Genomic DNA, 13,581 nt, shown 5'->3' on the forward strand with positions numbered 1-13,581 from the left:
ACTAAATTTTGGTATCTCTTATTATAGTCTTGTGTGATAAGCCTCATCATTGGGTAACTATATGGACCTTAATACACCCCCAAGCTTATTTAAATCAAATATTCTCATAATTACTTACATATTTTGATTATATTTTGGTTAATGATATTAATAAAAGTGAGATGTTATGCCTAGTGGAACAATGTGCATTGATTGAAGTTTTTTTAGAGATGATCATGGGAATTTTGGCTAATTGAGGGTAGAAACTTGAATGAGACAAGGAGGAGAGCTTGTAGGAGATAGATCCTCCTCATATACTCCTCACTCATTCGAATATTCCTCCATCAAATCGCACTAGCTCAAGTTTTCCAATCTTTGCTTCTAAGTTAAATGGCTTTTCCAATGGAGTCTTGGTGTTGATAATGGCCATTTTTTCTTCTTTTTTTGAATTACCAACGATTTGATCTTGTTTATCAGCGTTATGGGAATTGATTGCTTGCGGTTTTTCTATTTTGGGAGAGCTTTTTGGAATGCTGGTCGAATTTTTCTCAGAGGAAGAAGGTGGCAGAGGCTGATCAATAGAAGGCTGCATTTCTGTTATGTCTTCTACAGTCACTTGATGCGGGTTTGGGACAGGTATATCAGCTGGTTCTGTTATGACAACCTTGCTTTTAATCTTGTTGGGCTGTTTGCCATCCTTTGGTTTGCTAGGTTCAGAAATGTCAATGGTCCTAGTTCTCAGCTTATATTGTTTGTGGACCTCATACACAGCAGTATCATAACCTTGTTTAAAATCAAAAGACTCACCAGACTTAGTCTGAAATTGACTATAGTCATGCTCATCTTGGTCTTCTTGGCTCATAAAAGTTTGATGCTCACCCTTTAGATCCATCAGATTCATGTGAGTGTCTTCTATGGGTTCAATAGAAGTGGATGCCTCAGCATAGTTTTCTTGGAAAGGGGGTCTTATGTCATGATCGGGGCTTGACCTACCAATGTTTGTGTTCTGCATTTTCCTAAAATTTGGGTTCCTTATGGTATTGGACTGTTATCCTTCCCATGATGACTTCCTCTCAACACTCTCTACTCCGTCTCCCAGCCTTTGCATGCCACTGATAATAGCATCAAGCTTTTGTTCTAAGGCTGAGGGTTCTTCCTTAAAGGTGGTTCTTCTTTCCATTCTAGCTCTATTTCTTTTGGCAATTAGGTTGGCCTCTATGCTAACAGCAACATTTTGCATGTTTGCAAGGGTCTGAGGGGCTCTTTCTTTTAACCAGTATGCCATATCCGGGTCGAATCCATCAGGGAATTTATACAAGGCAAGGTCAGGTGGTGGTCTTAAGTTCTGTGGTATTGCATTATAGACATTATTGAATCTTGCACAGTATTCCAAAACAATCTCTTGCGGACCTCTTTTAATTGTATCATATTCAGCTAGTATGTGCAAGGGGTCTTTCTTTTTCTCCCATCTGTTGGTAAAGGATTAGTAAAGCTCATCCGGAGTGGTTATAGAATTTGTAGCAAGTGATATGAACCAAGTTCTTACATCACCTGTTAGACTTTGAACAAAAATTTTCATTCTCACGCTATCATCATTTATTTCGTAGTTTTCAAAATAGTCCTGCATCTTCTTGGTATGCTGAAGTGCAGTGAAAGGACCAGTACTATCAAAATATGTAATTTTGGATTGGTAATCTTGAGGCAAGGCCCCAGGATTAGCAGGCAATTGCAGGGGTGCATATCTATTAGCCATATTCACAGGGATAAATGGAACAGCTGGGATAACAGGAACAGCTGGGACAACAAGGATAATAGGAGTAACTGGAACAGTAGTAGTGGTAGTTGTAGTATGTGTAGTGAATGGAGGTGTGGAGGGAGTGCTTTGAGATGTGGATGATGAACAAGGGGAAGTAGGGGTTGAACAAAATAAAACCTTAACTGGGGTAGGAACACTGCTAGGGTGAACTATTTCAGGACTCAGATCAGCAAAATCTTCTCTTTGCTCTTGCTTCCTAAGGATCTTTGGGATTAGGTTCGGATTTTCAAAAGCAGCTGGGGGATTTGGGTCTGGATTTGCCCTTGTGTATCGTGGATTCTTCTTGGGAGCCAGCTTCCGAATTGTTTTTGGTATTTTTCTGGGAATACTTTTAGAATTAGCAAGGAACTGATCAAAATTTGGGAACAGCTATCTGCAGCTTAAAAATAGCATGAAGATTGACTGAAGCAACTTTTATTTACTCCTGAAAATGCAAAGCAAGAACAGTTTCAAAGGCTCCCTGGCTGATATTCAGACTTCATCTGTAGTTTTAAGGAGCAGACAGCACTTGAACAACTGATTGTCCCCAGTGGAGTCGCCATTATGTTATCACTCAGGTTGTCCTTTTGATCAGCACAAAAGGATACGGTCGAGGTAACCACAGACCAATCTTTGGACTGCAGGTTCTAGCCCACCTGCAATCAGAGAGGGCTCTCTCTTTCTGATTTAGCTTTGTTGGAGATGATTTTAGGCTAGTTATTGAGTTCAAGGGGGTTTTGTTTAAGTTTTGGTGGGAAGGATGATACTTTCAGGTAAAGAGGCAGGGATAGCACAGAAGTTTTAGAAGCATTGGGCTTGGAGTCAAGGAGTAAGACTGCTGGTGCGTTTTCTTGGTCACAAGAAAGAATATGGAGCAAGATAGCTGCATATGAAACAATCATTCAAGGTAAAAAGATGGATTAAAGGCTAAGGAATGAGAGGCAATTAAGAATCTCTCAGTCAGGTTAGCAGAAAGGAGATAAATGAGACCTATCTAGGAGCAGTTAAGAATTCCTAGATAACAGCCATTCATATGTGAAATAGATCAAACATGAGCCATAAAGGAATTCATATTTATGCCTAAATCAAGAGGAAAACATTAATAAGCCATAGAAACTGAGCATAGAGTGCGGCTAAGCAAATTCTAAACCAATCCTTTGTTCTATAACTTAAGCATATGTGAAATTGGAATAACAGAGGCGAGAAACACTTATTGATTCATACTGCAGCACAAGAATTCCACATTCATTTCTTCAGACCATTAGACATAGAGCAGAGAGTCATTGCTCCAAGCTTTTCAGCAATCTTTGATTAAGTAAAACCTCTCAGATATCCATTGCGAGTCTCTAATGAAGACTATCAACCAACCAACCCTTAAAACAATACAGAGGGTGGTATGTATAGGCAAAAATATCAAAACTTGTCTATTACAGCTTGACCTAAACAGGTCCTAAAGAAAAAATGATCACTTTAACCTAATCGTATCCAGCAATAAATGTAAGAAAATATCTTTGAGCTATGCTGAGGGCAGCTGTATCAAAACTGAGTTAATGTGTTGTCCTCGATGGCTTGGTGCAGTGTTTCTGCAATAACTGTGCATGGGTCTCTGGTCCATTGCTGTTTGGCGGCCTTAAATGGCTTTAAGTGTGATTTGAAAGCTTTAATGGGCTTACACCGCTCTATTTGACTTTGTTGGAGGCCATTCAATGTTAACCTGCTTTGGGAACTGCAGACTTCCTTTAAAAATATTCAACTGATACTCTTTGCCGCTTCTTCGATGTGCTGTGGTGCTAAAATTGTCAAATCAATATTTAATGGCCGCTGTTCGGCCCTCTATTTCCTTTAGAACTGTTTTTTGCTCCTTTCTGAATGCCTCGCAAAGAAAAATGGGTCATTTTACGCCTTTCGGGCTTACTGGGGGCTGCGCGATGAGGGTCTTTCCATTTTGGCCCATTTCCCGTAGCCATGCGCGATTAAACTGCCTCAGAATTTGAATCCGGGCTTCTTAAGCATGATTTTCGCCTTTGCGCCTTTTTGCGCTGATGACATCAGCATGACGTCAGTGGGTGGGACCTAGTACGACGGATTACGTCAGCAGGGTGACGTCAGCATGTACGGCGGGTGACGTGGCAGTGACACGATGGCAGTGACGTGGCGGGGTGAGTTGGCAGTGTGGTGGCAGGAGGTTGACACAGGCAGATGACGTGAGCGGGTGACATGGTGTTGACACAGGAGGGCAGAAGCGGTTTTCGGTTTTGGGTGCACCGCCTTTAGGCAGACGACGGTATCGGAGGATGGGCTCTGCCACGGCCGAGAGGACGATGCGTGGCGGGAGTACGGTGGCAAAACCGCCCATCTCCCGGACGCTAACCATCGGCGGGTTGGGGAATGGGAAGGCCTGCCCACCATTGATCTGGGGCGCGGACGATCGGACGGTTGGCGGGACGGGTAAGGCGGCGGGGGAATAAGGGATCGGGGCCCGCGGGAATATTCGCATATTAATATTGCGCGGTAGGGGTTTAAACTATGGTTTTTGTGGGTTTTTGTGTTAGTTTTAAGCGGGGGGGGGGGGGGGGGGGAACTTAACGTTTAATAAAACTTTTAAACATTAATCTTTGGGAAAATGACTGCAGGGGTAGAAATCATGAGGTTTTTAAGGGCGAAGGGATGGGTAAAGGTTGTTATTCTCACCAGGTGTCAGAGTAACTCTAGGACACGGATGGGCTAATAACAGCCCCAGATGAACTGCTACTTCCCAAACTTAGATGAATAGGGCTATAGTGCTAGGGAGGGGGTATTATTATATTTTTGGGATTTTTATACATAGTTTTAGTAGTGGAAGGGGAAACCGATAGGGAGCTAGATAATAGAGTTAGGAATTAATATGGAGATGACAAGAAAGCGCTAAGGTAAGGGACCTTAGGCTACAGAGGGCAAATAGAACTTGTAGAAAAGATATGAGTGCCTCTAAGTAAAGTAGATTTGTTCTTAGGCAAATGTTATGAAACATGATGAGACTAAGAGGCTCAAGCAGATATTGACCTCTTCAGGGAAATTAGTGAGTGTTTTGGGCATAAGGAAGAATGGGGAAGTTAGAGATGTCCAGCTTGAGCTCCTGTAGATGAAAACTTCCTCCAACTTGTGATCTTAATAAATATGACACTTGACAACATGAAATGGATCACAAGCCATGATTCTGCAACCACACAACTACCTACCCAGCATACCTTCCTAACATTTTTTCTTCTTTTTGGGTGGGTGCACTTAGACTTGCAGACCCTGATTATCCCTTTTTTTTTCTTTTTGACTGCCCTCCTATCTAAATCTACACTTATTTTTGCCAAGGGCCCAGATTAAGCAGTTGGGCTCCTTTGATTCTCTACCTATCTACAAATCTGCCAAGCTTAAGCTGTTTGGACAAATATCATTCTCTATATTCTAAAACAAGAAATTGAAACCTAGGGAGGCCAAGATTAAACTGTTTGGCCCTCCCTTTTATAGAACATTCTTCAAAAATGGTTAAGTCATCAAAATTGGAATACAACAGTGGCACTTGGACTGGCACACTTTCATGGCCTTTTCTTTAACCTCTTTTGGAAATATGGAACCTTGCAGCATGAAAGATGACATATTTGGCATGTAAAAATGTCAATCATGAAAGATGAACACCTGTTGCAACAGGAGGCTAACACATGTAATCAAAGAAGCACATACTTCCCTTGTGTCATGTCATTTTGGTGTAGGGAAGACTAAGTGTCATTTACAAAGGTTTTTCTATTGGCCTCATATGAAAGAAATTGTATCAAAATATGTAAAGGAATGTGTGATGTGTTCTATTTGTAAGCCCACTAAAAAGAAAATTGGGGCTATACACACCACTCTCTATTCCTTTTCAACCTTGGGAAAGTGTGTATATGGACTTTGTTAGGGGTTTTCCTTTGCCTAGGAAAGGTCATGAATATTTGTATGTAGTGGTAGATATATTTAGTAAGGTGTATATTAATTCCATGTAAGAAGCAGATTACTATTAAACATACTCAATTATCCTTTCAGTATGAGTGGGTCCATTTTGGGTTTCCCACATCCATTGTATTTGATCAACACTCTTGATTACATGGATAGTTTTGGTTAAGTTTTAGTAAAATGATGGAAACCAAACTTGAGAGGAGCATGAAATTCCATCCATAAACTGACGAACAAATAGATTTTGTTAACCACACAGTTATTCACTTACTTCGAGGCTATCATGGAGAGCATCTTAAGTCGTGGGATGAGATGATTCCTTATGTGCATCTTGCATATGATAGGGCCATGCATTCACCTCCCCAAAGGTCACCATTCAAGAGATGCTTTGTCTACTTGCTAAAATATCACTTAGACATGGTGTTTGGGAAATATGAAGATTCCAACAAACAAAGTGACAAGGACAAAACACTATTGTCATTGGGAAGAGAAATTGCACACCATGAAGATGATGCAATTCCACTGGGAAGAAATTTTGTCCATGCTATGGTCATCTTCAGGAAGTTATTTCATCCTCACGACTATGTGTACAGGTGAAGAAATTAAAAAAATATGGGAAAAACCATCAAATTTCACAAGAAATTTTTGTAAGTGAGGAGGATTCAACATTCATTTGATGTGGTCAACAAATGCATTAATGAAATCCATTAATTTTCCTATCATAATTACAACTAAAAGAAGCGATAAAAATACAAGGAGATCAATATCGAGTGTGAAACTTTTATGACTTTTTTGTTGCTATGTTTTGGAACACATGATCACAACAACGCACACATGTTAGCTTTAATAAGGCATTGAGATATTTGAACATCTAATGTAGTTTTTCCTGTGCACATGTCTTCAATTGAGATGTATTTGGGCCAATGAATATGTGTATGTTCTGAGTGTGTCACTACAGAGGATTTGAATATTGTAGATGTAACATCCTCAAATAACCTCACATGAAAATATTTGGAGTTAAAAAAAAAAATTACAACAATTACTAACATGTAGCTTTCTGGATTACTATTCCATATTACTTTGATGATCATTAGGTAAACCACCATCATTGAATAGATTAATTCTTTCATAAAGAAATAGTAAGTCACACAACCATTAACTCCCATTGTAGTAGCATATTATTATAAAATTTTTGATGTAGCCTTACATCATTCCCATGATTAATTTAACTAGGTTAATTAACCATACACCTCATAATGTAATGGTCATGTCATGCAAGGAATCAACATCAGAAAACTATCACAATAAGAAATCACATCATTGACATCAATATACCTTGAAAACACTATAGGGTGAAAACCAACAAATGTTTAATTTTAATTAAATGTTTGTGAGGGTGTTCACCTCTAAATCAATGGCTTGTAACGGAGACCATCCCTTAACCATTTTCATACTATATTAAGAAGAAATATAATTCAAATATATCATATTTGGTTGTTCCATAAATGATCATAGATATTCCACTAGATATTTTGTCATAACGGATTTGATAATAATATATTAAAATTTTGATTTTTTACACTATTACAATTTTATTAAACTTCTAGATCTGCAAATTTATTTGTAATTAGCTAATGCATGTGAATGGAAGTAATGTAGAAGAGGTAGATATTGAAAAAATAATATCACACACACATAAGACACAAATTATTCTTTGGGAAACCCTTTCAGGATAAAACCTAGATGGAAGGTTAGGTCGCTTCACTCTCCTTTGTCTAGAAATATGGCTATAGGTATAAAGAAGTAATACATGTGGCTGGGCTGCTACAGTGCACAAATACTCCCTATATGCTCTACCTCCTATCTCTCATGGTTCTATTTTATCATATATGGAACAAAATTCTCTCAAAAGAGTGGAATGCCTCTTCCTCCCAATCTCCCGGTTATAACACAACCTGATAGACTAATAGTGGTTAAGTTTGACTACATCAACTCTTAAATAGAGTTACAATATCAACTCTTCTATAGTATCTTTTTATGAAAAACATGTCGCAAGCCCCTTTTCCATGAATAATGTGGGTTGAGGTGACATCAACCTAAACTATAGCTGTGAAAATAGGAAGGTCAACTTTTTCAGTGGCAGAAATTTTGCATTGAAACTCCAATTGAAGCACTTATTCCATCGTTGGAAGGATCTCTATGTGTAGAATAGCATGAACAGTTGTTTCATTTAAGGAGAAACCCCCTCCCCCCCCCCCCAAAAAAAAAAAAACATCGTTTGATGCCTCAAAATTCCCCCGCAAGGTTCTAGACCCAATTTTGCCACACCGAGTGTTGCCGGTAAAAATGGTCCCATGAGCTTATCCCTCCACTTTTTCTACCCCAAGTTGATCGAGATGGATGCAAAAATATATAATTACCCAATATAGATCAGATTTCCCCATTTTTGGAGGCTTTTGGTCCCTAAAAGATTTTACTGAATGAGGTGAGGAAATTTTTTCTTCACCTGCTCTCTTGTGTACCATTTATCTTTGCCTTGAAGTTTTCCTTTACCCAAATCTACCAAAGATCATGCTGTCCCTGCCTTGTAGTTTTGGACCTATTCTACAAAATTGTGTCTTCTATTAACTTTGCCTCAACATCTAGTGAAAAATCCTCCATACAAGTTAGGAACCCTTCCTCTTCCTAATCTTACATGGAAGGTTCATAAAGTTTCAAACTCTCCCTATTCAAAAATGAGTAAAGGCACATATATGGTGATAAACTGAGTCGATAGGAATTTTCACGCACCTTCTCAAGTATCTCAAAGGGATGATACCTTAGAGTCTTAATTATCATACTAGGGCCCTGCAACCTCTCCTTGTTCAACTATAGGCATACTCTATCTCCCACCCTGAATTATTTTTTTGTCATGTATAGATTATGCCTAGCCTTATACTTCTCCTGGGACTAGTGTAGTGTTTCTTCTACCCATAGGTGGATCTACTGATCTTTTCTATAAAATTTTCATCCCTCAAAGCATCTCTCGTAAGATATTCCCTCACTCCTATTTGTTTCCCATATGAAATATCAAAAGGTGAATGTGGAGAATATCCAGAACAAGTTTCAAATGGGAACTTTCCTATAGAAATGATGAGCCCTAGTATTGCAACAAAAATGTTGTAACTCCTATGGCTATCGGCTTAAATTATCAACCCGAGGTTCCTACAAACTTAAGAGGGGTCAACACTGTATGTGCAAGAGAAACTTTCCTATTCCTAGTTTAACTTCCTTTGATGCAAGTGAATGAAGGAAATGAAACAAATTCAAATGAACAAAGATCTCAGTAAGCCTCCAATCCTAGGTTTTAATAAGCAAATCTATTCTACTTGGAAAGTAAATGGTAGGAAGGAAATATATTTTATTTGTAAACATGTAAATCATAATGAAAACTATGCAAACCTAACATATCTTTCTAGAAAGGAAATGAAATTTAAAGTATATATATTATCTTTTGCAAGAAAGGAAATACCTAGAGTAATCTTTCAAAAAGGAAGTGACAATTTGCATAAAGTAAATTGCGGAAAAGGAATTTAGACTAATTTGCATAAATCAACATTCATGAAGCAATATAAGAGCTATATTGTGACCTAACCAAGCCTCAACTAAACCAAAGTAGCATCAGAGCCTTAATAGGATATAAATATACTTCTATTATGAATTTTGAATTAAGATAGGAAAATAAAACATCGAAAATAAATTGCTACATGTCTGCTACAGGACTGGTACAAGAGTGACATGATTGCTACATGAGTGAGATAACTTGTCGAATGCCTAAGAAAATTAGATAAAAATGAAATGGGAAATTTTTTTTTTTTATGAATTAGGATGTCACAGGACTCCATTCCAAGTGGAATCACTCAAAAGTACCTCTCTTAACATGTGCTGAAAAATAGCAGAAAATTACTACTCTAAAACCCAAAAGTTCAATAATTAGTGAGCTAGTTAACCTATCAAATTCCTAACCTACTCAAGTGAAACATATATGGGTTAAATTTCATTATTAAATTTAATTTTTTATGACCCAATACAAGTGGAATAAACTCAAATGAAGCTCATTAATATGTTATGAAAAATAGCATAAAAGTACTACTATTTTGCTAGAAGGGACTTCCAGAACTTCTAGATGTGTGAACTAGTAATCCTTTCTAAGTATCTAAATCATGAAGATAACTTTTCAAAGTTGTTATAAGGATGAATTATGCTTGTGACTCTGTAAATAACCTTAAAAAAGACTCACTTAAATCATTTTACCAATATTAGCTACCACAGAAGAAGCATGAATAGTAAATGCAAAAAAAGAGAGATGCAAGTGAAAAAGACATTCAAATAAAACAAAGAAACTATACAAGAGGGATCTAAGTCTCCTGGGACGGAGAATCCCAAGGAAACTCAAAGTATTATGAAGGAAACCAAGATTTATAAGCTAAAAATGGCACCAAATTTTATTATTTGAATCAATTCAAGTACATCCCCGCTAGAAATGAAAGTGGAGCTATGAAGTAACACATTTTCTACACAATAAGACTTCGAAATACATGATTCTAGAGGAAAAGTCAAATTGGTACTTATACGAAGTGATGATGAAGCATCATCCTTGAAAGGAGACAAATTTTCCCTCCAAAATCCCTCAAAAAGTGGATGTAGTTCAAAACACTAGGAATTGTATTAAATGATAAGGAACACATTCCTAGATTTTCTCAATCAATGAAGCTCCATAATTTGTCAATAATTTCATGATATTTTATTCATTTATTATCCAATATTTATCTTCATGTAGTATGGATAAAGACCCTATATTATTTCCTCCTCCAAGTCTTCATAATCTATCTAATATTTTCAAAATATCCTAAAAAAATAAATAATAGTAAGCACAAATATGCAATTATCTCTAAACGTTCCTAACGAACATATTAAAGTAAAAAATATGTAATATAATGCAAAAAGAGAGGTTTAATGTGCTAAAAGATGGTTATATGGGCCTTAATTTAAGTCTAATTTGGAGGCCCATCATACCTCCTGCTAGAAGTGTTGTGTTTCTCAACCTCTGAGCAAATTAGTGACCTAGTTGTGTCTCATTCATGGCCTTGGTGGCCTCATTAAAATATCAAGTTACCTCAGAAGCAATTTTTTCACAGATTCTCTTGCCCCATCCTCTTCCTCTTCTTCCTCAACTTTTTCTTCTAATTCTTGCTCTGGGTTGTGGGCAAGGAAATTCTTTGTTTCTTTCATTTGGATGTTGTCCTGCAAATCCTAGGCTTTAGGGGTGAAATTCCTCAAAATTAAGGTCTTTTGTAGCTCACTGGGTTTTCCTGTAGCACAATGTCTTCTCCTGTAGAAAATTTGTCCCCTCCTATAACAACCTTGTTTCTCTTGTAGTGGCTTTGTTTTCTAGTGAGAGGCTTATCGGATGCCCCTTTTTTTCTATCTTTTGATATCTTGAGGGATCTTTAGGGATAATTTCTTATGATTTCTATTCTCTTCTTATCCCTTTGTCTTTTCTCCTTCCCTTTCCTCTTCCACTTCCTTTCCTTTCCTACCTCCAACACCAAATTTTTGTATCTCTTCTTGTTGTTTTGTGGTGAGGGATTATCAGTATAGATCACATGGTTCTTGAAGTGGCTTAAGGAATTCATGACAATGAGGCCATGATGGGAGATGTGTTGGTGCCTACCTTCCTCACTCTCTAGCTCATTTCAATGATGGTCTGAAGGAGGAAATGTGGAACATTGACCTTGCTTGGAATTTTTAACTCTCTCTAGAAACTTAGCTCATAGAGCAGCCTAAATTGATCGTAATTCACAAGAATCAACCTCCCCTCACATGGTATGTACCTATCTTCGATTGAAACCTCCTCCCAAGACTTCTACTACTACTTCCTTCAATTACTTGAAGGGAATTTCCAAGATTTCTCTCTAAGAATTCTATGGTGTAGAGGGTGGTTGATGTTTTTTGGTCAAATAGGGAGATGAATGGAAACCCCCACCTCAGTGAACAACTTCCTCTCATCTCACCTTGCCTTCCTATTTGAGAAAAATAAATTTTCAAGGGAATTTTCTTTCACATGGGTTTTCTACAGGATACCTGGAACAAGAAGAATTCTCTATGAAATTGTATGGAATGTGAGGAGGGAGGAGGCCACTTACCCTTTTCAGGATTACTCCTTTATGTTCATGCGGCGTTTGAGGAAAATTACTTGTGGTTTGGGATCCTTTTCTCCTCTTAATACAAACTTCTATCATCTTTTTTTTCTTCCTCTTAATACAAACTTCTAACATCTAACATCTCACATCTAACACTCACACATCTAACCTATAATGGCTCAGGTCAACTAGGAATTTTCCGTCACAATATTTCCTTTCACTCCCCCAGTCTATCATATTTTTCCACCTGAATGACATTTCTCTCCCATCATACCTCTTCCTCATGTTTATAAATCATAGGAATGTTGGGGGTTCAGAATATGGAATTTATCACTTCATAAAATACCCATTCTTTTGGTTCTTAATTGATTTAACAAATTCATAATAACAAGGAAGTTGGATCACTCATGTACTAGATACAAATATATTTTGAAATAATAACATTTTATTTGTGATGACATATGCAAGGTTACATCTGTCACTGATATATCCAAATTTATTTTGGGCCCCATGTCCAGTATTTTGTTTAACATATTTATAATTAGTATAAAGTCATAAAGTCTCATAAAAATATAACTACATTAGGGGCCTAAACTAGCAATTGCACCACATGTTGCAAAGGAAATGACTTAGGGCTCATCTTTCTCTCTTTGTCAGAAGTTTCCACTTCTTAATTGTTAGGGTTTGAAATATAATGAATTTTTGCGAATAACCGTGTTCTAGCTTGCTATCTTTTGGTGTTCCTCCATAATGAATGTGCATGTAAAATCACCTACATTAAGGTGAATGGCCTCTAGAAGACTCTTATTTATATCCATGTTGACAAACTTTTGTGGGAAAATTAAAAGTTGAAACGAATTTTTATGATAATAGGTTACTCCTTGTCAATATGGTTGATGAGGTTAGTTAGCAGGTTCGATTCATCATAATGTTAAAGAAGCTACTTTTGAAAAAAATGTAAGCAAAGTCATTTTTTCTAAATAAACCAAATAGAAGCTTACAAAAGCTGAAATAAGAAATGAGTTGAAGAAAACAAAATGACAGGTCAAGATATAAGCAAAAGAAGAAAGCAAATATGTCAAAGATATAAAAGAATCGAACTGAACAATGTCAAAGGAACTGCAGAAGGACCTTTCTATTGACAAAGTGTTTGCTCAATGAAAAGGTCCATATAACAGATATTGGAAATGGGCTACTTTTTGATCCATAGAAACATATTTAAACTTTGAAGGAATTAGTAGAGATGTGCAGAGAGGAGGAAAAAATCATTTCACAACATGCACTAATTTCATCTGTGGCCATTTTGAAGGACTTTATCTCAGGTCACTCAGTAAATCTTCCAACAGAAAAGGATCTGGAGATGAAAAATTCGAGAGAAATAAAATGAATTTCATAATTATTATGAATCAAGTCGTATATAGTGTTAACAAACATTTTTATAGAATTTAATGACATTAGGAAAGGTTTACTCCTTGCACCAATTGCAGTTGGAGGTATGTTTATTTTACTGGAACCCATTGCACACTTTAATTGTTAGAACAACTTACTAGCCATAGTTATCCTACACCAAGCTCCATTGAGAATTTAAAGAGGAGATTGCATTGTGCTGCCATAAGATAAATTTTTTTGATTAAGGGAAAGCATTCACAACTGATGGGATTA

This window comes from Pinus tabuliformis, chromosome X, assembly GCF_031772625.1.
Source record: "Pinus tabuliformis cultivar Carrire ecotype Pingquan chromosome X, CPIR1, whole genome shotgun sequence".
Lineage (NCBI taxonomy): Eukaryota > Viridiplantae > Streptophyta > Pinopsida > Pinales > Pinaceae > Pinus > Pinus tabuliformis.